Consider the following 26,152-nt stretch of genomic DNA (forward strand, 5'->3'; position numbering starts at 1 on the left):
CCCGTGCAAGCTTGGGTGGAGGAGGGCCACCTATCACCCTTCGAACGGTCCAGGCTGTGGTGCGTAGAGAGATTGAACATTCTGTTGCAGAACCTCTATGCCAGCTTGAGGCTCAAGTGGCGCAACTCCCGGGTCAGTCTGCCCCTCCTACACAGCCCCCAGCACAGCCACCCTCTGGGCCATGAAGGTGAAGTGGTGACTGCCCATGGGTGGGGACCTCAGTCCCACTGTTTTCATCTGGGAGCTCATGGGCTTGCGATTTCCAAACATCCCTCCCCGTCAAAAGTGTTCACCCACCACATGTGTCATATGGAAGGTGGCACAGACAAGTCAAACAAGACGAATACAGGGGCAGTCCCTGTATTCGTCTTGTTTGACTTGTCTGTTTACCTCCCCAACCTATCTCCCCAAATATACCTACTTCCCATACCCCACATTCCATTCTCACCTGAAAAAAAAGGGCAATCTGCTCCCAAAAAAAAAAATTACGCCTCATACATAGCTGCCCATTTTGTAAACATGTCCACTGGACACATGAAATGTTATTTAATTGACATTACAACATACTATGTTGTCCTCACCCCTCTCTCAGGGGTTGAAGGTTTCATATCTACCTCCAAATTTATTGCATATGCACAGCTGTTGCTGTTGAAGAAATGGGCAGCTATGGACCTTCCTTACACCCATCCTGCACATCCCAAGCTATTTTCCATACTGTCTTTCCCTCATTGTGCCCCTTTTTTCACCACTTTCCTATCTCCCCATTTTTTCTTTTCTTTCAAATAAATGAGTGCGGGTTTAGTGGGAGTAAGCCCTATTAAGCAGTTGTTAGTGAGTTTACGCGAGTTTGTGCTTGGCTAAGCAATGCGCAGCAATGTGCAAACCCACTTACTACTGCCTAAAAGTGCCTTAGTCACTCTGTATGTGAGGGCCCTTGTTCTGCTCAGGAGCAAAATAAAACACCTCTGTTAGTCTCGAACCCCGGACATTGCACATACTACACAACATGCAGTACCAATAAGCCACGGTAGATATACATCAAGTTGGTGCTTAAATAAATATATCATGCATCAGAATGAGTGAATGTAAAGGAAAAATAGGAATACCATACCACACAACATGTTCTGTGGATAGATTACATTACATGACTGTGATAAGAGAAGCAGTCATTCTAGCAGGAAATAATGTTACACCATCACTTTACAACCCCACACAGTATCACAGCAGGACAAACACTGGCATATCTGTTTAGGGAAGAGGCCATACCTCCCAACTGTCCCTAATTTTCAGGGATGTCCCTGATTTTGAAAAAAAAATAGCTCTGTCCCTCTGAATCCCTCCGAAAACTACTGACTTTGGCCAGAAATGTGGTGAATTACACTTAATGAATAATGACAATAATTAAGAGTTAGACACGTGTAATAAATAATTCATATGCTCTGATTCTCTCAATGTCTCAACTTAATGGCACTAATATTTTAAAGGTGTCCCTGACTGTCCCTGACTTTTTCTTTACTTTTCCCTGTGTCTGTTCAAATATGTACCTGAGTAGTTGAGAGGTCTGGCAGAAGCAGAAACATAGAAGCATATCAGCCTTTCTGCTGTTACACACTGTGCAAATAGAATTGGAAGGAGTTTCGGAAGCATACCCTTATGTAGGAATACAACACTGAAATACAAATGGATGTAGCCATGTACTGGTAGCAACCAACTGTAAGAATGCCATTGCTCTATTGCTGAAAAGACCTGTGTGGTGCACAGACAAAAAAAAAAAAAATAACAGGCTGTTCTCTGGCTATCATGTAGATAGGTCCACAGTTGGGAGTTACGCAGACAGACTACTTGCCTTGATAAACTAACATGTACACAGCAACCCTATAAGTCCAGCAAGATAAAATCCACACAATAGTACTTACGCTCTCTGCACTTTTGCAACCCTACCCAAATGTAGAATATACCTGTGTGTGCAGGGTCTACCAAGGATGTAGGTAAGCATACTCACAGTACTGACGTGTACAGTTGTTCTGAGCAGCTTGTGCTAATGTCAACACTAAAAAAGCACAAACTGTTTAGAACTGAGTAAATGAATATTCACAGTATAGCAGTTCACAAACAATTCTTGTGCCAAAGGAATACATCTCAATAACTAGCTTTGTATGGCAGTTAATTGTAACAGTTGAAAAGAAAGTACATCTTTCCATGTATCTTGGGGTAGCATTTTAAGGGGTGAGTACATTTCTACACTGACAAGTGGGTACTGGAAGCAGCAACATTAGGTCTGAGTACAAAATGTAAATCTCTAGCTACACCCCTGGCTTCTGATATAAGAACTATACCAACCTTCTGTCATAAACAATGATGTCCAGAGCAAACAAGGATGATTTCCATATTGGAAAGCTGAAAGGGCCACGCCTACATGAGTTAGCAATTTATAGTACTGGGTTGCTATGACAGTGATTACTGCAATTACTACACAGCAGGCTGCATGCAATTAGCAAATGGTGGCCACTAATTGGTGCAGAGGCCACCACATGTTCATCTGCAAATTCCTAAAAAAGCAGGCTGCAATCTCTGCCAAAGCAATTTATAGTACTGGGTTGCTATGACAGTGATTACTGCAATTACTACACAGCAGGCTGCATGCAATTAGCAAATGGTGGCCACTAATTGGTGCAGAGGCCACCACATGTTCATCTGCAAATTCCTAAAAAAACAGGCTGCAATCTCTGCCAACAAACTCAATCCCTCTGTTGCAGACTGACAGAGAGAGAGAGACAGTGAGAGAGAGAGAGAGAGACAGAGAAAAGGAAAAAGAAAAAGAAATATTACCAAATCATACAAAGGAAAGTTATATGACACATGTATTTACTGGCATGTAGTAGATGTTATTGAAGAATAGTCTACATAATGTGAACCATTCATATGTGGCAGCAGTACTTCTTTATGCACAGATGTTCTGCTTAACTACTGCTATGGATGTGTAGCAGCAGTACTTCTTTATGCACAGATGTTCTGCTTAACTACTGCTATGGACAATACTGTGTGTACCTGTGGGCAGTGGGACATACCTGTGAAATGTGTAGCTCAGCATTAAATGTCAAAGATCTGATCCATGTTATCTGTGTTCTGTACAGTAGTGTGGCCAATGGCTGTCAGGGGGATTAGCGCTGACATTATATAAATATGGGTGTGACAGAACAACACATGCATGTTAGTCATATTACAGTGTAGCTTAGCAATGGCAACTGCTGTAGCAGTCTAATATGCTTATCTGGCATCTGTAGCCATATATACCCCCCTAATGTTAGTGTGTGTTCATATGTGACACCTGTTTGTGTTGCAGCAAAGCCCAACAGTTCAGCTGTGAGATCCAGGGACTTACAACAGTGTGCACCTTGTGTGTATATGCCACACACATAAGGAGAAATATATATGTGTAATATATATTCACATCTGTATATGTGCATAGAGCAGGGGACTTATTGCAACTGTTTGTGAAGGGTGGAGATAAGGTTAGTATGCGCATATTTGTATGTAGGTTTTAGTGGGTGACAAACAAGACAGCATACAGTGCTGGTATATGACATGTGGTGGTTAAACATTGTGGGTGGTTTGTTCAGTTTGCAATGTTGAAGCCAGTAAAACCTGCTAAAGCTACCTGGGCTGTGAACACCTTCAATGCATTTATCCCAAGACTGTGCAATTTTATTACATTACTGTACACCTTACATCCTTTGTATAATTGATATTGTCACTATGAAAGGTGAAATGTGTATGTGCCTACATATATATGTATATGTAGACCAATGGATGTGTATATGTATATATATATATATATATATATATATATATATATATATAGTTATATATACTCATACACACCTACATCTACTTGTTGCAATAGATTCTCTGTACTGTTGACTGACTGTGATGGTCAATATGTTTGTGAATACGTCAAAGATATGTATCTATGGGATAGCTTAGTGGGAAACTGTTTATGTCATGGTATTATGGGTCCTTGCTTTGATCCTAGCAAAAGCTGTGTATTCTGTTGCTAGGCAGAAGAAGTGCTATTGCATACAGTGTGATTAAGCCCCTTGGTTTTAACTAGGGTGTGTCATTGGAGGCTAAAGCACTACATCTATGATTATTGATTGGTACCGATGATGAATCCAAATCCTGTGTGTACTGTAGTACTACTTGAAGCTCTGGGCCTGTACAGCAAAGTATGGTGTATGTCCACATTGCTTGCATCCACTGTTTTGTGTGGTCCCTCTATTCATCACAGATTACATTTCTCAAGATTAAGGTTGTATAAGTACTGACACACAGTACTGTATAGTAAACACTGAAAGCTTATCTGGGTTGTCATATATTTGTGTCCTGTAATTATGTCTGATGTGTGTGTCGGTATGTCTGTAACATGTCCTTTAACATATGTGTGGTAAAACATATAACTGTGTATCTAACAACATTCATAGTGTACTACAGCAGTATGCGACCTATATTCCCAATTGTGCACATATTTTGGCCACGGGTTTTCCATTAACAAGTTGTGTGGTATAATAGTAATACATTTACTGGACTTTACACTGATTGTGATGGCTGATATATTTCTTTACACATCAGCTTGATGTATATCTGCTGTGGCTAGGTGGTGGAGCGTGTTGCATACAGTGTGCCACTTACTCTTGTATAGTCTTATATAGTGATTTTATTTTGTTGCTGTGCAGAACATGGTTCATTAGATAGACAGTGAGCAAGGCACAGTCAAACAGTTGTGGGGTAAGCAGTGATAAGTGGCAATTACAATGTTTCACTCTCTGCTAGCTAATATGTTGCTATATATATGGCAGTTCAGTGATATCTGCACTGTATAATTTTAAATGCGCCATATGACTTGCTCAGACATATTTTTGTATTTATGTCTTCCAAGGATCATGGCCCATTGCAGGAACCCCAGTTACAGTAGTGCTGAAGATGATATAATTACTAGCAGTATGATTCAGCACTACCATCTCATGTTCTCTCGACCCAGCCAGGACCAGTAGGAGCATACTGCAATGTGGCAAGATGTTGTCCACAGGGTAAATGAGGTAGGCCTGCATAACTGGACATATGAGCAGATACGGCACCACTGCAGTGATCTTCTCAGACATGTCCGTCAGCATGCTGCTGATGTGGGTAGACAACAGCTTGCAATAGGAGGTGGTGTTAATATCCATCCCCCCTCACCAGAGTGGAGGTGCTACTCCTGATCCTGGTGGCACCTGCCCAACAACAACAGCAGCAGACATACACCATAAATAAATACATTTGTTATCGAAGTTGTGGATTATTTTGTTGTTTCATCTAGTTTCCTGCTGGTTTTGGGTTGTTTATATACACCATGATGGAGGTTGGAGCCACCCAGCAAGCACACATGGAGCATGCAGGTAACATGGCATATCTGTAGACTACTGTTATCTGTATTGGTAGATCATGCATATGTGAGATGTGGAGGGTGTTGTTCAAAGATGTGGAGCCTGTTGTTGTGCAATACTGATCATTTGGAACATAATCTGTAGCCCTGTGAATGTAAACTGTTGTTGTACTGTAAGATTGCAAACACATAGTAGCAATGCCACAGTTGTGGCCATTGACAAACTGTCTCATCTCTATGTAGGTCCATCTGGGGTGACATCAAGGCAGCTGACAAATGCTGGTGAGTGTGTTCTACATTTAATATTGCAAATAAAATGTGCATGTCATAGTTAAGGTGTAGGCCATGTACACATGTAACACACCTACCCATAATGCATGCTGTGTATGTTTGGTGTAAGAGCACGCACATCTCACTAATGTGATTAGCTGCCTCAAACACATGCAATACCCAGACCATCTCAAACAAATGTGGCTAGACTGTAGTGACCATTGGATAGGCACAGTTGATACTCAACATGCACATAACATACACATCTATGTCATACACAGAGCATTTTAACATGCTACATATAAAGGATTCCCAAACCCTCTGTAAAGATGCACTCCAGTATCCAAAATCTCATCCACACATTACACATAATATACCTGAGGGGTAGAGGCCTACCATGGGGCATTTAAGCACTCTGCAACACACTACACATTCATGTCAGGGGATGCTCCTTATTGGCCTCCTTACAAAATCACGTAACAACTGGTTGTGAAATGGTGAATGTAGCCAAGGTAGTACAGTTCCGGCACAGCATGATTAGTGCTGGTTTGGGAAACATTTATAGCCTTGAGTGACCACATGATGCTTCATGATGATGACTTCTGAGACTATACCCCATCCAGTTATTGTAACCACAGTACCACACATAGCTTTCATTGCTATACACCTTAATGGCACATGCGTGCACACATATGCACCTCTAAACAATATGCATACCAATCACTATTTCCACAACTGACACATATATGTCTTGTGTTGCTATTGAGTGGCTAGGCCATATGACACACATTGGGTATTTGTAGTGATTAAATATGCAGTTGTGTTTTAGCATGCCATGTCATGGATGAGACTGGCATGTCCACAATATGATCTACACTCACCATAAGTACCATACATTGGGTATTTGGCCGAATGGTATTCCATCAATTATCCATGCATCACTGATGATGTTGTGTGAATACTCATCATGCATTTGCTAAAAATTTGTTCACAATTATTTGCTAAAGACACAGAGGCTGTAATCAGCATTAGATACCTATCTGACACACAGATACACATCCAGCAATGGTATGTACACCTGTGAGTTATGATGCACAGTACATTACAGGGTTGTGAATACCTGCACAGCAATGTTGTGTCCATGTATGCATTGTGTGCCAGGGGGATGCCCATCACCTAATAACAAAACACATGCATCAAAGCCATGTATATTGTTAGTAACAAGGACTGTCTACACTTACACTGCATGCTGTTGAGCAACACATGTCTTGCATGCTGACATGTGTGATATGACTGTTTTGTTTGTGATACTGTACCCCACCATCACCTGCTATTGTGTATGTTCTGAGATTGCTGGTGTTGTGTGTGTCTGCTTTAGGGAGGAGTGTATTTTTGTGTGAGTGCATGTGTGCATGTGCGCATGTGCAGATGTGTGCATGTGTGCATGTGATCTGAAGTCATGTTCAGGTCTGAAAGTGTATTTCCTGTTTTCCTCTCACATGTGCCAAGGTGGGGCTGGTTCAGTACAGCAGGGAACCTGATGTCACTGAGACAGACAGACAGTGATCATGAGGATAGGTGTGTTGAGGCACAGGCAGGTTTGTCAGCTTCTGTTGTTGGGCCACCAGTTGACAGTACACAAGTCTCCACCCCATCCATGCAGACAGTCATACTGCCTGTACATTATTTTTCAAAATTAAATTAAATTAAACAAAATTACATCCAACAAGTATCTATTTCATTTATTTATTCTTTGACTCTGACAAGAAATCTGTAACTTTAACAATAAGGATGTTAATTGAATTTACTAACATTTTAATTAATTAGGAGACATTATTGGTAGATTCAAATAGCAGCTGACTTATAAATTTCACAAACTGAGCACTGTTTAGTTTTTGTGATGAAGTGTATGTCGACGAAAACGCGCTGAGAACTGTAGTAGCGTTATTGTTTTTGTACAGTGTGGTTTGTTCGTGGAGTGATATTAAACATCTCTTGCTGATCTGCTGTGCCTGTTTTTGTGGTTATTCTTAAACCTGTCCACCCTCGTCACACCCAGTGCAAATGTTAACATAAATTGATTAAGGGTAGAACTGCAACAGATCCTGGAAACTCTCACCCTATATGCCAGACAAATGTTATCTGGAAGGCTATGGAGCACAGCATTATGGAACTCATTAACAGAGACATTATGAACCTGCAAACACTGCATCATAACTACTTAGGTTCTCTAAAGGCCAGATCATGGGTCTTACACCTAGTAGACATCAAGCCAGTTAACAAGGCTATAGGTGAGGGAGGGGAGGTCAACACAGCCAAGCTATAGCTCACCAGCAATTCTTTCCCATCCCACATTCTGGTATTATACATACCCTCAACAGACTGACCATAAATTATTGTTAGATGATGGCTTAACAACTGACACACAGATGTGGGACACACAGTAATATTTGCAGCCTTCATGTACTATTCTATGCCAGTAACAAGTGGTATTCACCTGCACTCAGTCCTGGGACCATTCCTGTTTGGCATATAGCTTTCTTAGGTACAAGCAAACACAGTAGGGATATGTCTGCCCACGTTTGATGAAAATGCATACTGTGGGCTATACTTTATTCTCCAGATGACACACACATCCTCCAAAAGGGTATCATAGAGACAGATACCTGGTGTCAAACTCATGCTGTAAAGTTATAAGCCAAAGAAAGCATAGTTATCCACTTTTAGAAAACAAAGTATCCCCAGAGTACCACAAAGGTAGTAGCCCCCAAAATGTGGAACAGGTACTAATGTATACATAAAGCCATGTGTTTAGTCATCTCTCCTTTGATAATCACATTTCCAAAGGGTTTTGGAAATCCCTCTGTGGAGCAGATAAGCAATAAAAGGGTTTGCATGCAGATCCACTGAGGTTGTTGCACACCTATAATGATTAGTCATCTTTGTCAGATTTTGCCTGCTTTGGAACAGGTTTCAAATATACCTCAAGCATAAACCCTCACTCACACTCTTCAATAGAAACCGTGATGAGTGGATGTGAAATAGAAGACATAGCCTAGGGATCACTGCAGTGGCTAAGCTTGTCACAAGCATACAGAAGTGACCTAAGGTCTGGAAAGCACCAGCATGCTCTGGCAAAGATAACATATGCGTTCATGGAGAAAACAGAGTACCCACCTATGAAATAATTGGGGTCACATGTATGTATATGGATTTGCCCCACAGCTACCTTAGATGTGTAATGCACATACAGTTGTCTTTGTGATATGTCATACACTAGAAAAACTAAAATCCACTCCACATTGACCAACAGTGTCACACACCTGGAACACACACACACACACAAGTATGAGATTCAAACTCCTTCCTAATTACATTGTGATACTACAGCAGTATGCATTTACACAACATGCTTTACACATTACTGGGATTTCATTTTTCCATAGGTATAGTTGTGGGATGGTGACATCATACTCCAAAACTCCCCTGGGGGGCACACACAGTTAGCAAGTGCAGGATTCAAACCCCTACCTGGGTACATTATGATACTACAGGCAGTACACATTTACACAACACATTATACACATTACTGGGATTTTATCTTTGCACAGGTATATTTGTCGGATGGTAAAATCATCAGACTTGTCAAAGATGAGTATACCGCTTTTAAGGGGTGTGAGTAGTCTCTAAAAAATGGTTGCACCTCCCCAAGGAGATACTCACAGTTAGCAAATACAGGATTAGAACCCCTACCTAACTATATTATGATACCACAGCAGTGCGCATTTACATAATGTGCTATACACCTTACTGGAGTTTCATTTTTCCACAGGTATATTTATAGGATGGTGACATCATCAGACTTGTCGAAGATGAGTATACCACTTTTAAGGGGTGTGAGTAGTCTCCAAAAAGGTTGCTCTCTCCCCAGGGAGACACACACACTCACACACACACACTCACACACACACACACACACACACACACACACACACACACACACACACACACACACACAGGGCCAGATTCACGAAGGCTTGCACGGAGTCTAAGAGTAGAGTAAGACTCCATGCAGCCAACAAGTCTGCCGAACGATCCGGGAACAGCAAGAGAGCTCCTAAAACGAGTCTTACACGGACAGGGCTTGGATATGCAAATTACCTCAATTGCAAGTAAAAGCTATGCAAATAAGGTGAATTTGTGATCCAGAAAACCCAAACATGTCCGAGTAAGAATAGTGCTATTTGCAGAAATGTACTCAGTTGACAACTGAGCACCGTTCTCAAAATAGCAAAACGGAGCTGTGACAGCACCAAATAAAGGTTGCATCCAGTTGAAGAAGCATGTCAATGGCCAAATATACGGCCATTGGCAATGTTCACCGATGCAAAATAAAAATCATCAGACTTGTCGAAGATGAGTATACCACTTTTAAGGGGTGTGAGTATTCTCCAAAAAGGTTGCGCCTCCCAAAAGAGACGCACACAGTTGACAAGTGCAGGACTCAAACCCCTATTTAACTACATTATGATATTATAGCAGTAAATATTTACACAATGCACTATGCACATTACTGGAATTTCACTTTTCCACAGTTATATTTGTAGGATGGTGACATCATCAGACTTGACAAAGATGAGTATACCAATATTAAGGGGTGTGACTAGTCTCCAAAAAGGTTGCACCTTCTCAGGGAGACACTCACACACAGTTGACAAATTCAGGATTCAACCCCCTATTTAACTACATTATGATACTATAGCAGTATGCATTTACATGACATGCCATTACACATTACTGCAGTTTTTCTTTTCCACAGGTATATTTGTAGGATGTGACATCATCAGACTTGACAAAGATGAGTATACCACTTTTAAGGGGTGTGAGTAGTCTCCAAAAAGGCTGTTCTTCCCCAGTGAGACACACTCTCATACACACAGGTGGCAAGTGGAGGATTTGAGCCCCTAGCTAACTACATTATGATATTACAGTAGTACACATTTACACAACACTCTATACACATTAGTGGGATTTGAACTTTCCACAGGTATATTTGTAGGATGGTGACACCATCAGACTTGTCAAAGATGAGTATACCATTTTTAAGGGGTGTGAGATATTCTCCAAAAAGGTTGTTTTTTCCCCCCACGGAGACACACACAGTTGGCAAGTGCAGGATTCAAGCCCCTACCTAGCTACATTATGATATTATAGCAGTACACATTTACACAACGCGCTACACACATTACTAGGATTTCTCCTTTCTGCAGGTATATTTGTAGGATGGTGACATCATCAGACTTGACAAAGATGAGTATACCCCTTTTAAGGGGTGTGAGTAGTCTCCCGAAAGGTTGCTCTTCCCCAGGGAGACACGCACACTCACACACCATTCGCAAGTGCAGGATTCAAACCCCCATCGAACTACATTATGATACTACAGCAGCATACATTTACACAACGCGCTATAAAGTTGACTGGGATTTGTCCTTTCCACAGGTATATTTGTAGGATGATGACATCATCAGATGACAAAGATGAGTATACCACTTTTAAGGGGTGTGAGTAGTCTCCAAAAAGGTTGCTCTCTCCCCAGGGAGACACACGCACTCATACACACACACTCACACACACACACACACACACACACACACACACACACACACACACACACACACACACAGGGCCAGATTCACAAAGGCTTGCATGGAGTCTAAGAGTAGAGTAAGACTCCATTCAGCCAACATGTCTGCCGAACGATCCGGGAACAGCAAGAGAGCTCCTAAAAATAAGTCTTACACGGACAGGGCTTGGATATGCAAATTACCTCAATTGCAAGTGAAAGCTATGCAAATGAGGTAAATTTGTGATCCAGAAAACCCAAACATGTCTGAGTAAGAGTAGTGTTATTTGCAGAAATGTACTCAGTTGACAACTGAGCACCGTTCTGAAAATAGCAAAACGGAGCTGTGACAGCACCAAATAAAGGTTGCATCCAGTTGAAGAAGCATTTCAATGGCCAAATATACGGCCATTGGCAATGTTCACTGATGCAAAATAAAAATAAAAGTATTTTTTTTATCCCGAGCGCCGATGTTTAAGCATAGCACAGCGCTGCGCAAACGCTCTGTGCTCTAAAAACCAGAAAACCAATAATTAAAATCCACAAATGTGGATTATATTGTAATTCCTAATTTACAATGCAAGGGAATGGCAGGCCGAAGACAACATGGCTTCCGAATAGAGGTTGCTAAGGGGGGAAGCTCAGTCTAAGAGATGTAACCAAGCATTAGTAGGCAATCCTATGCAAATGAGGGTAAGGTTAGTGAATCCCAAGTAGCAAACGAACATAGTCAGTGGAATGTAGGAGTAGGATAAGGGGATTATAAGAGTAGAAGATAGGTGACATCACGAGGGGGGTATGTATGAAAGAAGTGAAGCTCATTAGAGCAGAGTGGCATGTGTTTGCTGTCAGTTACTCATCACTGGAAGAGGTGTGTCAACAGGTACCCTAGCTAAAGGCAAGAAATTGAAGGTGTATGTCATGGATAACACTAAAGTTTCTTGTAGAAGTGCTTGCAACGTGTTTGCATGCGGTGCGCACCTGTATATCCGAGTAAGACTGTGCGCGCGCGTGTACGCCTGTGTGTGTGCGTTTAAGCCAGAGTAAGCATGTCTAAGGTTGTTTAAAGTTGTGTAAGCGCATTTGCGCCATTGTGCACACATTTTAGCAAGAATAAGCAAGTTTTAGCCCATGTAAGCATGTGTGCATGCGTGTCAGCTGGTGAGAGCGTGTTTGCACTTGTGTGCACGGCACTGCCCCCCTGAGGAAACAGAAAGGGAAAAGGAAGCACAACAAATAGTAGGAAGTTAACCAGGAAGTACTAGCAGAGCTAGCAGGTGAAAACAATCAGAATCAGGCAATTACACAGGCAGTACACTAGCCCAGCCCAGCCCAGCACTTAAAACTCTGCAAACATCATTCCAGTATGTTTCTCTCAGAGACACTGCAACACTGCAGTAAGCTAATAGAAGTGAAAACTGTAAAAGCTTTACTGAGACAAAGAAATGTTAGGGGCTGCCATTGCTGTTATAAGGCAACATATGCAACAAGCTGAGGGTGGTGACAATGTGAATGCTGCTGGACAACCCACAGTGAGGAGATGGAGAAGAGTGTACAGGCCCAGGGTAACCTATCAGGGGCTTCATGAGCTGGAGATAGTGGAGTGCTATAGAGTGGACAGACCTCATGCAGCAAATTGTTGAGCTGTGCAGGCTACGCCTCACACACAGAACCAACAGAGGGGAACCCAACCCAGTGGAAACCAAGGTATGTGTTGGCCTAAGAATATTAGCAACAGGTACCTTCCAGAGAACAACTGGTGATATGATGGGGATATCACAGGCATCAGCATCCAGGGTACTGCACCAGTTCCTGGATGCCATGTCAGCACATGTCGGTGATCATATATATTTCCCCAACTCCCATGAGGTATTGGCCAGCAATATGCGTCTCTTCCAGCAAATAGCGGAATACCCTGAGGTAGTGGGTGCAATAGACTGCACGCACATATGCATCAAAGCACCAGCCGGTGAGTGAGGTAGGGTCTACTTTAACTGCAAGGGCTTCCCTTCCATCAATTGCCAAGTCATGTGTGATGCCCAGGGCATAATGCTGAATGTATGTGCTGGCTGCCCTGGAAGCTACCATGATTCCCATATCTGGCATCTGACACAGCTGTACCAGGCATTTGCCAATGGGGACATCCCTCATGGTCATCTAGTGGGGGATGCTGGCTATGCATTGGAGTCGTGGCTGATGACACCCATCAGAAATGTACACACACCTGAACAGGAATGCAATAACGAGGCACACGCACAAACATGAAATGTAATCAAGCGAGTGTTTGGGCTGCTCAAGTCATGGTTCCGGTGCCTGGACACATCTGGTAGAGCCTTGCAGTACTCACCAACTACATGTAACCAAATTGTCATGGTATGTGCTATGCTACATAATATGATCCTGTGAAAACAGCTGCAACAGGACCAGCATAGGCCCGGGCCAAACAGCCCCTCACCATTGCCAAGGCCATCACAAGCAGAGCGTGACTCGGAGGAGGAACAACTTGAGCCTGCCCCAATAGGCAGAAGGAGGCATGCCCAGTATGCTTTGGCCTTGGCAAAGAGGCAACACATAGCACATACAGTGGCTCGGTAGGAACCATGGAAATGATACCTCTCTCTGACACGCACATATAGTAAAAGGGATGCCTAACGTGACACTACCTGTTTTCAAACATGTATAGGGAGTGTAGTATGTGCATCCGACATAGGCAGCCCTGCAGCACCACCTGAGGCATGATTGTCATGTGTTAAGCAATATAAAGCAGTGTTAAACAGCTTTTACCACCATTCAGTATATGTAAACAAAATTGCACACACTAACTAGCACAACTGTGGTCAATGTTGAGCAATATTGTGCAACGTTCAGCAATGTTGGTTAACATTGAGCAATGTTGGACAAGCTTGGTCTAACTTGGTCATAGCTGAACAAAAGCCAACATGCTCATATTTGCTCTACTGGCCCTTAAGTAGTCTGGTCTGCTCAGTATGAAAATTTAAAAAAGTGACAGGCCTCAAACCCTGGATACTGTGTACTATAGTCATAGTACTGAACCACTAAACCATGACAGTATTTCAGTGGTCTGCCTGTATGAAGAAATGTTGATAAGTCTATGCCAAAGTGTCTCATGGAAACCCTACAGGCACAGCATAATCCCTGTCGAGTTATGACACAAAGGTGAGCCCTGCAGTAAGAATAGAACCTGATTTTCAACACACATATAGTATAAATGTTAATATTGGTCATGTTTACACACATCAACAAATGTAGTGGACCTCAGGAAGCAACATACTGAAAGGTCACACTGGGCCTTCTCACACACTTGAATAAATGAGACAAATGTCAGGCAACAAAACACTGAATGGGCAAACTGGGCATGCTCACACACTTAGGCCATGTCTGAGTACAGCAGTGGGCCACACATATCCGGCAGTTGCATGTGTTAATCCAGGAACCCCTCACTATTCAGCAATCCACCCTGTGCATACAGTTATATGACAACAGACACATATATAATATAGTGGAAACCTGTCATAATCAAATATGTTCTGCAGATACTTAGGTTGTTCATAGAAAGTGGGAAAGCAAAGAAGATAAAAAACCTGCAATCAGTATCGTCAATAAACAATGTGCATCCCGAACATTATCATAGGTTCAAAGGTTGATACTAGGCTATCTGCCCTAGGGCATGTATAAGCCTAGCCAGAGTGTGTTTGGCTTTCGCAACCCTGTTAGATTAGTACACTGTGCCCGTGAATAGTAGGTCACACAAGATAGCCCATTTATATGTAGTCTATTGTGCCTCTGTCTAGCAGGGACCCAGAAGATATCCCAGGGGTAAACATACGATCACCCATCCACTTGTCAATATGTCTCCTGTAGATGGTCAGTGGGGGGCTCTGCCTATGCGGGACTGGGATTTCATTCCGGAGTGAGTGGAGCCTCTGGGATAAGAATCTGTCCCTTCAGCATGTCCTACTAACATCTGTGCTGAGGTTTCTGTCCCTGGAGCATGTAGCTCTAAGGGATTTGGATATCCTGAGGTGGAGCATGCCTATTAATTCCGGGTTGGACATGGCTTTAAACAACAGGCACAGATCGCATCCGAGTAGGTGGTAAGTGACTGAGTAGAGCTGGAGTTACTTTAGCCAAACTGCGTAGGGCATCTGTGTGAGTCCCTAGATCTATTTGTTGAGGTACTTTTGTGGCCATTAACAGTTGCTGCAGGTGTCGGGTAAGGTACATGCCAAATGGGGCATTGTATCCAAGCATGGTCTTGATGAGTACAGGGGCACAATGACCTCACGTGATCTAGATGTGAAACCTTATGGGATAAGGTGGGCTATATAGTAGGTCTGTCTAACCACTTTGGCAATGTGCTCGTCAAAGGCGAGAGTACTAACAACTCATGTCCCCAAATCCCTAACAACTCCTACCATACATAATGGATTACCACCTATGTGGTAATGTGTGGGCACGTTGTTATTCCCAAAGGGGATGACTATGCATCTAATGGCATTTAACTGTAGGCCATGGCTCTGGCACCAGTCATCCATCTCTGTGAGACCCTGTTTGAGGATTCTTGTGCCAGCTGGAGAGTTGATTATGGCACCCAGTTTGCAGTCATCTGCGAACATGGTCAGCCATATTCCTCCTGTGTTTGCCTGTACGTCAGAGAAATATATACTGAACAAGAGAGATCCCAGGACTGAGCCTTGTGGGATGCCATGTGTAACTGGTGTATAGTCAGACATGGCACCTGCAATACTGACCATGTGGGTGCTATCCCTGATCCAGTAAGCAATCCATCTTGTAACATATGTGTCGATATCGAAGCTGGTGAGCCTATGTATAATGGCTGAGTGGGGTATTGTGTTGAAGGGTTTTGCAAGGTCCAGGTAGGCTGTGTGGACAACCTTCCCTATGTCTATGGACCTGGTAACTGTTTAAAGAAGTTGAACAGGTTCAAGAGGCAAGATCTGCCCACAACAAAGCCGAAATGTGTAGGATCCAGTGTCTGTAGGTTCCCGATGTCTATGTGTATGAGTTCCATGAAAATACGCTCCATAGCTTTGCAGAACAGGCTAGTTAGGCTTATAGGGCAATATTGTCTGGGGTCCGTTGTGGCACCACCTCTGTGGAGCGGGACCACTGTTGCTGTACGCCATTCCTTGGGTACATATCCTGTAGTAACTCTGATATTGAACAGTGACTTAATGTGACGGTTATGTTCGTCATGAATCTCATGTAAGACACAGGCCGGGACACCATCTGGTCCCATTGATGCTGTGTTGCCTGCTTTGGAGAGGGCAGCACTCACCTGTTCATTTGTGATGTCAGGGAGGCTACACTCTGTTGGGATGGACAGTTGCTCTTTAGGGGGGATGGGGGGAGACATTTGCAATGAACCTGTTTGCCAGGATGTTGGCAATGTCTGTAGGTTCAGGGTATGTTTAGTCAGTATGCAGTAACTCACAGCATATATGTGAGCTTCCATCCAGGTTCCTGACATAACTAAAGAAGGCCTTGTGATTGTCCTTAGTGTCTGGTGCAATTTTCTGTTAGAAGCGGGCCTTAGATGAATTCATGAGTGATTGTAGCTTTTTGCTATTACTGATCAGAGATGTCTTCCCTTTTTGGGATTGTGCTCTATCATGTAGTAGCCTCCTCCTTTCATTGCATAGCTTATTAATGGCCAGGATCCACCAGACAGGTCCCCTGCCTTTGGAGGAGTGAGTCTTGTTGTTATTTGGGATAGCACAATCCATGCATTCCAGTAGGTGTCCATAGAATGCATTTGTAAAGGATTCAGCAGTCTGAGCCATATTTATCACTGTCCCAGGGTCTTTGAAGGCTACCACCTTGGTTTGGAGAAGTGTGATGTTTGCTTTTGAGAAGTTCTTCACTGAGATTACATAGGATGGGGGTGGGGATGGGATATGGATGTCCAGTGAGATAAATGTATGGTCTGACCTTACCAATGAGGGGTATACCTCTGGTGTGGAACATAGAGTCCCCATGTTGGTGATGATCAGGTCCAATATGTTTTCCCTTCTTGTGGGTGTGGTGACCAGTTGTGTAATAGCATTTGAGTTTAGAAATACTAGCAACTGTTGGGCGAGGGTGTTGGGGCTTGAGTAGTATTCCCAGTCAATGTTTGGGTATTTGAAGTCACCCAATATAATGGTGTTTGGGGAGACCTTTATATTCTCCAGTGTTCCCAGGAAAGCCGAGTGGGGTTCCTGAGTTTGGGAGGGTGGTCTGTAGCAGGCTACAAACTGAAAGGCAGTTTTGGCCACTGTTAGTTGCACATGTATGGTCTCCGATGCTTCATGCAGTGCTACTAACCTGGAGGTGTGTGTATCTGTGATGTATATGGATACTTCCCCTATTTTTGTTGGCCGGTCTGAGTCTTATGGCCAAAAAGCATGGTATGAAGTATAACCTGGTAGTGCTGGTGTGCTTTCGGGAGCCTGAACCAGGTGTCTGTTACTGCACAGATATCGACATTCTCCATACTGAGGAGAGTCCTGAGTGTGTGCATTTTGAGGGTAAGACATCTGGTGTTAAGCAGCATTACCCTTAGTTTCTTTTACCTTGTAACGTCTATGGAGGTGGGTTTGTCTTTTGAGCCTCGCTTAAAAAAGGCACTATGGGGGTGGCAAGATCCTTAGCCAGTATTCGAAAGTCCAGAGGTGACAGTTGCAAGCTGTCCATAGCGAAGCTATTTGGCATGTCGAGCATGTCATCCCAGGCTGACAGATACTGGATCCCTTTGAATGACACTAATATGTTAGCCAATTGTTAAAAGTGATCAGTTTGTCTGTATACTGTGACATCATTCTTGGTGAGGGTAACATGCTACACAAGGTCAGGGTCATACTGGCCTGGGCTACATGATCAGAGAGCTCCTCTATGTTTCTTGTCATGTAGTCCAGGGAGGAACATCTGAGGTTATTTGCACCAGCATGGACAATGATGGAGCCATTTCTGTACTTGCTTTGGAGTGACCTGAGTGCATGTGTTATGTGGCAGATCCTGGCACCCGACAGACAGCTCAAAGTGACCATCTCCTTGTTCAGCCTGGTGAGTAGGATGTCAGTGTGTCTGACAATAAGTGTCACCTATTACAAGTGTATTAGGTGTGTATTAGGTGTGTTGTTTAGCCCTAAGGGCAGTGACTGTGTGGCACACTGACTTTGTGAACTATGTGATATGTGGGTATTGTTGTGGGGTAGCAGTTGTTTGTGTGTCTGCTTTGGAGGTCTCTGCTGCTTAGGCAGAGTTTATTTAGAGCCTCCGAGTATGTTTTTGTGTGGTAATGTAGTTTGATTGCTGTCACTACAGGTCTATGTGAGACTGGATTTGTGGTGTGTGTGGTTACCTTCACCACCTGATAGACTGTGCCAGTCATGGGTCAAGAGAGCTCAGCCTCCTGTATGTCTATACAGTTGCATCTCTCTCATATATCTGAGTTTGTTGGGAGGAGGAGAGGGTTGTCTGTGTACATAAGGCAGTTGTAACATTGCGTCAAAATTCCAATATTCACCAGCTGGACTGGAGAGTACACATGAAACCGACCTTTGGACATGCCAGGATATTATAATGACATACTCTGTTGACTGATCACAAAGGATCAGTAAGGTGTTAAGTGTGTAAAAGAGTATAAGAGAGGTTTAGTGCTCAGGTTTGTCGGTGTTTTGGAAAGATTATCTGCGAAGGAGTCCAGACTGAAACATGACACCTCCTTCAGCTATGTCATAAATAGCAATGTACACTCATATATGTCCTGAGTCAGGGCCAACTGTACCTGACTGACAATGCCGACATCCTGTCAGACAGGCCCATATATACATACCCACCTCCCACTCACAAAAGGCCCTATCATCATACCAGGAGATATCACATGTAGAATAGGTAAAGAGCCCCCCCCCCCCCAAAGCCGGAAGCATGGCATCAATTTGATTACATTGTTTCCCTATATGTATCATGAGTGAAATACAGAACAAACAGACCCTGCACCTGAACAGTCTGTTGAGCCTCACCCTCTCTATAGGATCTGAAACCGTTGAATGTGTTACAGCAACATATGGCTCTCCCCACAAGTGTATAGTCCAATAAGCCTATGAAGTCTGATCTGCAAGGCCATAGAGTCCATCATAAATGAAGTCATAAACAGAGATTTTGGAAGCCGACAAACACACAACCCTACCAACTGTGGTATGTTCATGGGCAGATCATGGTTCCCAAACCTGCTAGACTGTTTGCAAGGCAGCCACCCAGGACATACATCACTGAACAGAGCTACACACGTCCCACATAGACTTTGAATAGCCCTTTATCAACATCCCAGACACATCATATCCACAAAATCAACAATATGTGCATAAATATGTATTGTCATATGAAGGAATGGCAATTTGTCCACAGATAAAACACACAAGCTAAGAATTGTGGGGTCCTGTTCAAGCTGTTAACTCCTGCTGACCCACATGGTTCATTCCTGGGATTGCATAAAACAAAGTGTACACACATTACCATGTCCAGTCTGATGATGTCAGTATCCTACAAATATAGCAGGAGAAAAGAAACCACCCAGTAAAGTGTGTGTGTGTGTGTGTGTGTGTGTGTGTGTGTGTGTGTGTGTGTGTGTGTGTGTGTGTGTGTGTGTGATTTCTTTTGAGAGGAGTGGCCTTTTTGGAGACTGGTCTTTGGAAAGTTTGATGATGTCAGCACTCCACAAATACAGCAGTGGAAATGAAGACTCCCAGTGAAGTATATAGCATGTTGTGTTAATGCATATCTCTCTAGTATCATAACATAGTTTGATAGGGGTTTGAATCCTGCAATTGCTGAGTGTGTGTGTGGGGCTGTCTGTGTGACTTCCTTTGAGAGGAATTCCCTTTTTGGAGACTAAGGAAACACCTTAAAAGTGGTGTATTCCTCTTTGGCAAGTCTGATGATGTCAGTATCCTACAAATATAGCAGTGGAAATGAAAACCCTAGTAAAGCATATAGCACATTGTGTTAATGCATATGTCTCTAGTGTCATAACATAGTTAGGTAGGGTTTGAATCTTGCATTTGCTGAGTGTGTGTGACACTGTTGGTCAATGCAGTGTGGGTTTTGCTTTTACTATGGTATGACATATCAGGATTAAAACAGTATGTGCATTGCACACATCAGGTATCTGTGTGGCAAATAAATATATGTACATGTGACCTCAATTAGAACATAGGTGTGAAGCCTGCATACTACATGAATACATTTGTTACCTTTGACAGATTGTGCCACTGCTTCTCAGATCGTAGGTCACATATGTATGTATGTAACAAGGTCAGCCACTGTAGTGATCTGTGGCCAAGGTCATCTGTGTCACACACACCCATGACAGTTTCTATAGACTAGTGTGAGTGAGGGTACATGCCTGGGGTATATGTCAGACATGTTCATACACAACAAAGTCTGGCAATAATGGACAGTCATTATAGGGGTGCAACAGCCTTGTGGATATGCATACAGGCCCCTAATTTCTTATGTGATACACCAAGGGACTTCACAATACCTTTGGATATGTGGATACCAAAGGACAGATGACATAACACTTGCTTTATGTACACATTGGTACCCAACATACATGTTGGGGGCTACCACCTATGTGGTACTGTCAGGATAGTATGTATAGTAAATGTGGATGACTATGCTATAGTTGGCTTAGAGCTATACAGCATGTGTTGGACAACAGGTATGTGTCTGTATGATACCCTTGTGTAAGATATGTGTCCCATCCAGAGAATGCATTGTAGGCAATGCATGCATTTCCAGATGTGGATGGACATATCCCTAGTGTGGTGTGCATGTACCTAAGAGGGCTATATGCCAAACAGGTGTGGTCCCACTAATGGGTGGCAGTCAATACTACTGGTTACTGTTATAGTATAATACTGGAAGGATCCAACTGTTACTGAATTCCCTACATCTGTGTGTCAGCTGTCAGGACATCATCTAATGATTGGTAGTAGTCAGGCTGTTGAGGTTGTGTATACTATCAGAATGCAAAACATTGACAGATAGTAGCAGTATCACCCACAGCATAGTGTCAAACCATGTCATACACACATGTGTACCCATGTTAGAACATATCTGTAGTAGAATGCATACTGGCCACCTAGAGATACTATGAGATGTTAACACGGTGTAATACAGGGTATGTCACATGTCCCATGTGTCCACTATGCACGTACATGCAGACAGTGCACCCCCACCATGTTCACAGATGTACACCTGCTAATCTGTACTGCACACATCACACATGTACTGTCCACTCACTAACACATGCTGGCAACACTATACACTTCAGCCAAGTGGCACATGGGCGGAAAATACATACTCAGAATTAACACTGGTGTAAACAATACTACATTGACAATCATAGCTTTGATGCATCATGCCTGCTCACATATACCTACAAGGATATTATTACACTTGCCTGTTGACAACATGCTAACATTGCTACACTGCTATAATGTCACCCTGTGCATCAGCACCATGTTAGCCTGTTCCTGCATCAATGTTACAGATGACAGGAGGTGGCACAGGTTTCATCATATGCACAGGGTGTGTTGTTGGTTTGCCAGAGCCCGACACTGACCCGTCCAATCGACATGTGTGTGTGTGTGTGTGTGTGTGTGTGTGTGTGTGTGTGTGTGTGTGTGTGTGTGTGTGTGTGTGTGAGGGACAACAGTACAGCATGGGTCAATGTTGATGTAATGTGTGTTTGTATTTGTGAGCCCTAGGTGTTTGGTTTATGTGTGTGTGTCTGCATGAACCACTTCACCATGTGGCTGCCATATACGGGAGGTTGTGGGACAACCACAGACTGTACCTGCCAGGCTGTACAGATCATTGTCTCTGGGCACGGACACGGTACCTGTGCCTGGCAGGGGTGCTACGGACAGTATTGGGTACCAAGCCTGACTGGGTACTATCATCAGAGGCAGAGGTATATCGACTGGACCCATGTCCCTGCTGGGACTGGCCAGAGCCACGTGCACTTGGTCTACAAGGACGGTCAATTGACAGGCCAGCCCTGGGGCTGGTACTGCCACCAAGGGAGCGGCTGTGATCTGTGGGTGGTCCGCGATGACTGCCAACCATTGATGTTGCTGGAATACATCCGCATCGACGTCTCAACCATCCCGCACGGTCCTGGCTCATGGAAAACACATTGTGGAGGGCATCTAATGTCTCCCCCCAACGTCTATCAATGACCTCGGTGTAATTACGGATGGCACCGGCAAGGTCACTGATACTGTCATTGATAGCGGTGTAATGGGCCCTCTGCGCCCTTAGTCCCTGTCTGGTGTACCATTCCATATGTGCCTGTGCCTGCATTATAGCCCGGAATATACTTGAGGTTGTAAGACCTGTGTGGGCATGTCTGCCAAGGGCATTATGACCAGCGGTGCTCCCACGAGAACCCCTGGATATCCGCCTATGTGGTACCATTCCAGGAATCCGGGTATGGCTGCTGTGAAGGGATGCATGTGCCATGGATACCACACTATCCTGGTCAATGCCAACTGTATGCTGTCCCTCGGCTAAGGCCATTGGTGATGAGGGATGTATTGGCAGTATGAGTGTGCGCATAGATGGGGTGGAAAGCTGTGTACTGTCAATTGGTGGACCAACAACAGACCCTGTCAAACCTGCCTGTGCCACAATACATGTATCATCATCTCCACTATTTGTGGCAGTGACTTCAGGTTCCCTGCTGCATTCAGCCAACCCAACCTCAGCACCTGTGAGAGGAAGACAGGAAACACACTTTACAATCTGTACATGATGTTATCACACATGCACACATGCACACATGAACACATGCACGCATGCACACATGCACCACATGCACACATGCACACATGCACACATGAACACATGAACACATGCACACATGAACACATGCACATATGCACACATGAACACATGCACACATGAACACATGAACACATGCACACATGCACACAAATACACTCCTTACTACAGCAGATACACACACACACACACACACACACACACACACACACACACACACACACACACACCAGCAATCCAACACATACTCAATGGTGGTTGAAGGTGGGTGACAGTATCACAAGGCAAACAGTCACCTCACACATGTCAGCATGCAGAATATGTGTTGCTCAAGACCATGCAGTGTGAGTGTAGACAGCCCTAGTTAATAACAGTATACATGGCTTTGATGCATGTGTGTAGTTGTTCAGTGATTGGCTACACCCTGGAACACAATGTGTACAAGGACACAACATTGCTGTGCAAGTATTATCAGCTATGCAATGTCCTGTGCACCATCACTCACAGGTATACATACCATGGCTGCATGTGTTATCTGTGTGTCACATAGATTTCCATGTCTGATTACAGTGTCTGTGTCTGCAGCAGATAATAGTGGGCACAGGTGTAGCACATGCATGCTATGTACACACACGGGATGAGTGGTGCATGTAGACATGATGGAATACCAATGCTCGACATGGCCATTGTACAGTGGTTATGGTGAGTGTGGGACATATTGCAGATATGTCAGTGCCAGCCAAGACATGGCATGTTACATGACTGCAAAATTAAACACCACACATACCCAATGTGTGTCATGTGACCTATACAACAATAGCATTCCAGAACATTTATGTGTCACTTTGTACAGATGGCGACTGCTATGCATATTGTGTATAGTTGCATATGTTTGTAAACACACAACATGCTATGCATATTGTGTATAGATGCATATGTTTGCACACACACAACATTGAGGTGCAAAGCAATGACTGCTATGTGTAGTACTGTGGTCACTGTAACTGGATAGGGTGTAGTACCATGAGCCATCATCATCATGCATCATGTGGTCACTTAAGGCTACTAATGTGTGACAGACCACTGCCTAGCACGCTGTACCTAAACTGCAGTGCCGTGGCTACGTTCACAATTACACAGCCACTTTGTACATGGGTGTGTGAGGTGCCCAATAGGGAGCATTGCCTAACATGACTGTGTTATGTATTGAAGAGTGTTGTACAGCCCCATGATAGGCCTCTACCCCTCAGGTATATCGTGTGTGCTGTGTGGATGACATGTGGGATACTGAAGTGTGACCTTACAGCGGGTGTGTGGTTATGCCATGTGTAGCATGTTGAGGTGTACTATGTATGACAAACGTGTTATGTTGTGTACAGCTGTATCATCTATGCCTATCCAATGTGCAGTACGGTGTTGCCACAAGTGTGTCTTATGCTCTGTGTATTGCATGTGATTGAGGCAGCTACTGACATTACTGAGATGTGCAACGTCTTACAGCAAACACGCACAGCATGCATTATGCGTAGGTGTGTTATGTGTACATGGCCTACACCTCACCTATGACATGCACATTCCATTACCAATATTGAAGTTATAACACACTCACCAGCATGGATCGTCTGCCCTGCTGTCACACCAGTGGGACCTACAAGAATATGAGACAGTTCATCAGTGGCCACAACGTTGGCATTGCTACTGTGGGTTTGCTAAACTACAATAGAACAACAGTCGACAGTCACAGGTGTACAGATAATATTCCAAATATCAGTATTGCACAACACTAGGCAGCACAACTGCTAAACACACAGTACACACCTCACATATGCATAATCTAACACCACAGGTAACAGTAGTCTACAGATAGGGCATGTTACCTGCATGCTCCATGTCAACATGCTGGGTGGCTCCGGCCTCCATGATGACACATGTCTGTGGCAGTAGCAGTTGTTGGCCAGGAGTCACCATGCTTAGGAGCAGCTCCTCCACTCTGGTGAGGGGGGAATGAATGGCCACCCCACCAGCTGTGGCAAGCTGTTGTCTATGGCTATCAGACGCACGCCGCCAGACATGTCTAATTAAATCACTGCAGTGATGGTGTACCTGCTCATATGTCTGGTTATGCATGCCTATGTCATTTACCTGATGAACAAGATCTTGCCACAGTGCAGTCTGCTCATGCTGGTGCTGGCTGCTTCTGGAAAACAGCAGGGAGTAGTGCAGCACCAGGCTGTGGTGGATTTCCTGTTCCTCCACTGCTGTGTAACAAGGATTACATTGGTGGGCCATCAGCCTGAATGAGAAATGAACAATTTGTGTGAGTGAGTCCTGTGCCACACTTTACACCCTTAACTACAGATATCACTTAACTGCCATATATAGCATCCGTTTGTCTGTCAGAGGATACACACGTTCAATACCACATATTGGTGCTCAGGCCACAACTGACTGACAATGCCTGGCACACTCTATATATCAAACCACTATACACCAGTACCTGGCATACTGTTTGCGACAGAATGCGCAACCTCTCCACAGGGGCATATATCACGCTAATGCACGAAGAAAGATGTCATCCATTGCAATGAATGCAAAGTACAGTTACAGTACTACCAGTAAACCACCCTAGTCGTTGATGCCATACCCCTGCTTAACATATGTGCACAGTTGTTAATATAGGTGGCATACTGCTGTAACAGAGTATATATGTTGCTAGATACACACGCATTCCCTGTAACACACATATGATTGCGGGCATGGTACAGGCATAATTACACACACATCAGACAAACATACAACACACCAATGTATGCCAACTTAGAGGAGCTTTACCTGTGTACCATACAGTGCTGTGTGCCACTACTTACAAAACCTTATGCCTGAGGTATGTAATCTGTGCAGACTACAGGAAACACACAAGACAGTGTTTCCAAGCAATGTGAACATACACCATACTGTGCTGT

The sequence above is a fragment of the Protopterus annectens genome, chromosome 2.part2 (genome assembly GCF_019279795.1).
Source record: "Protopterus annectens isolate FY-2018-M chromosome 2.part2, PAN1.0, whole genome shotgun sequence".
Classification (NCBI taxonomy): domain Eukaryota; kingdom Metazoa; phylum Chordata; order Ceratodontiformes; family Protopteridae; genus Protopterus; species Protopterus annectens.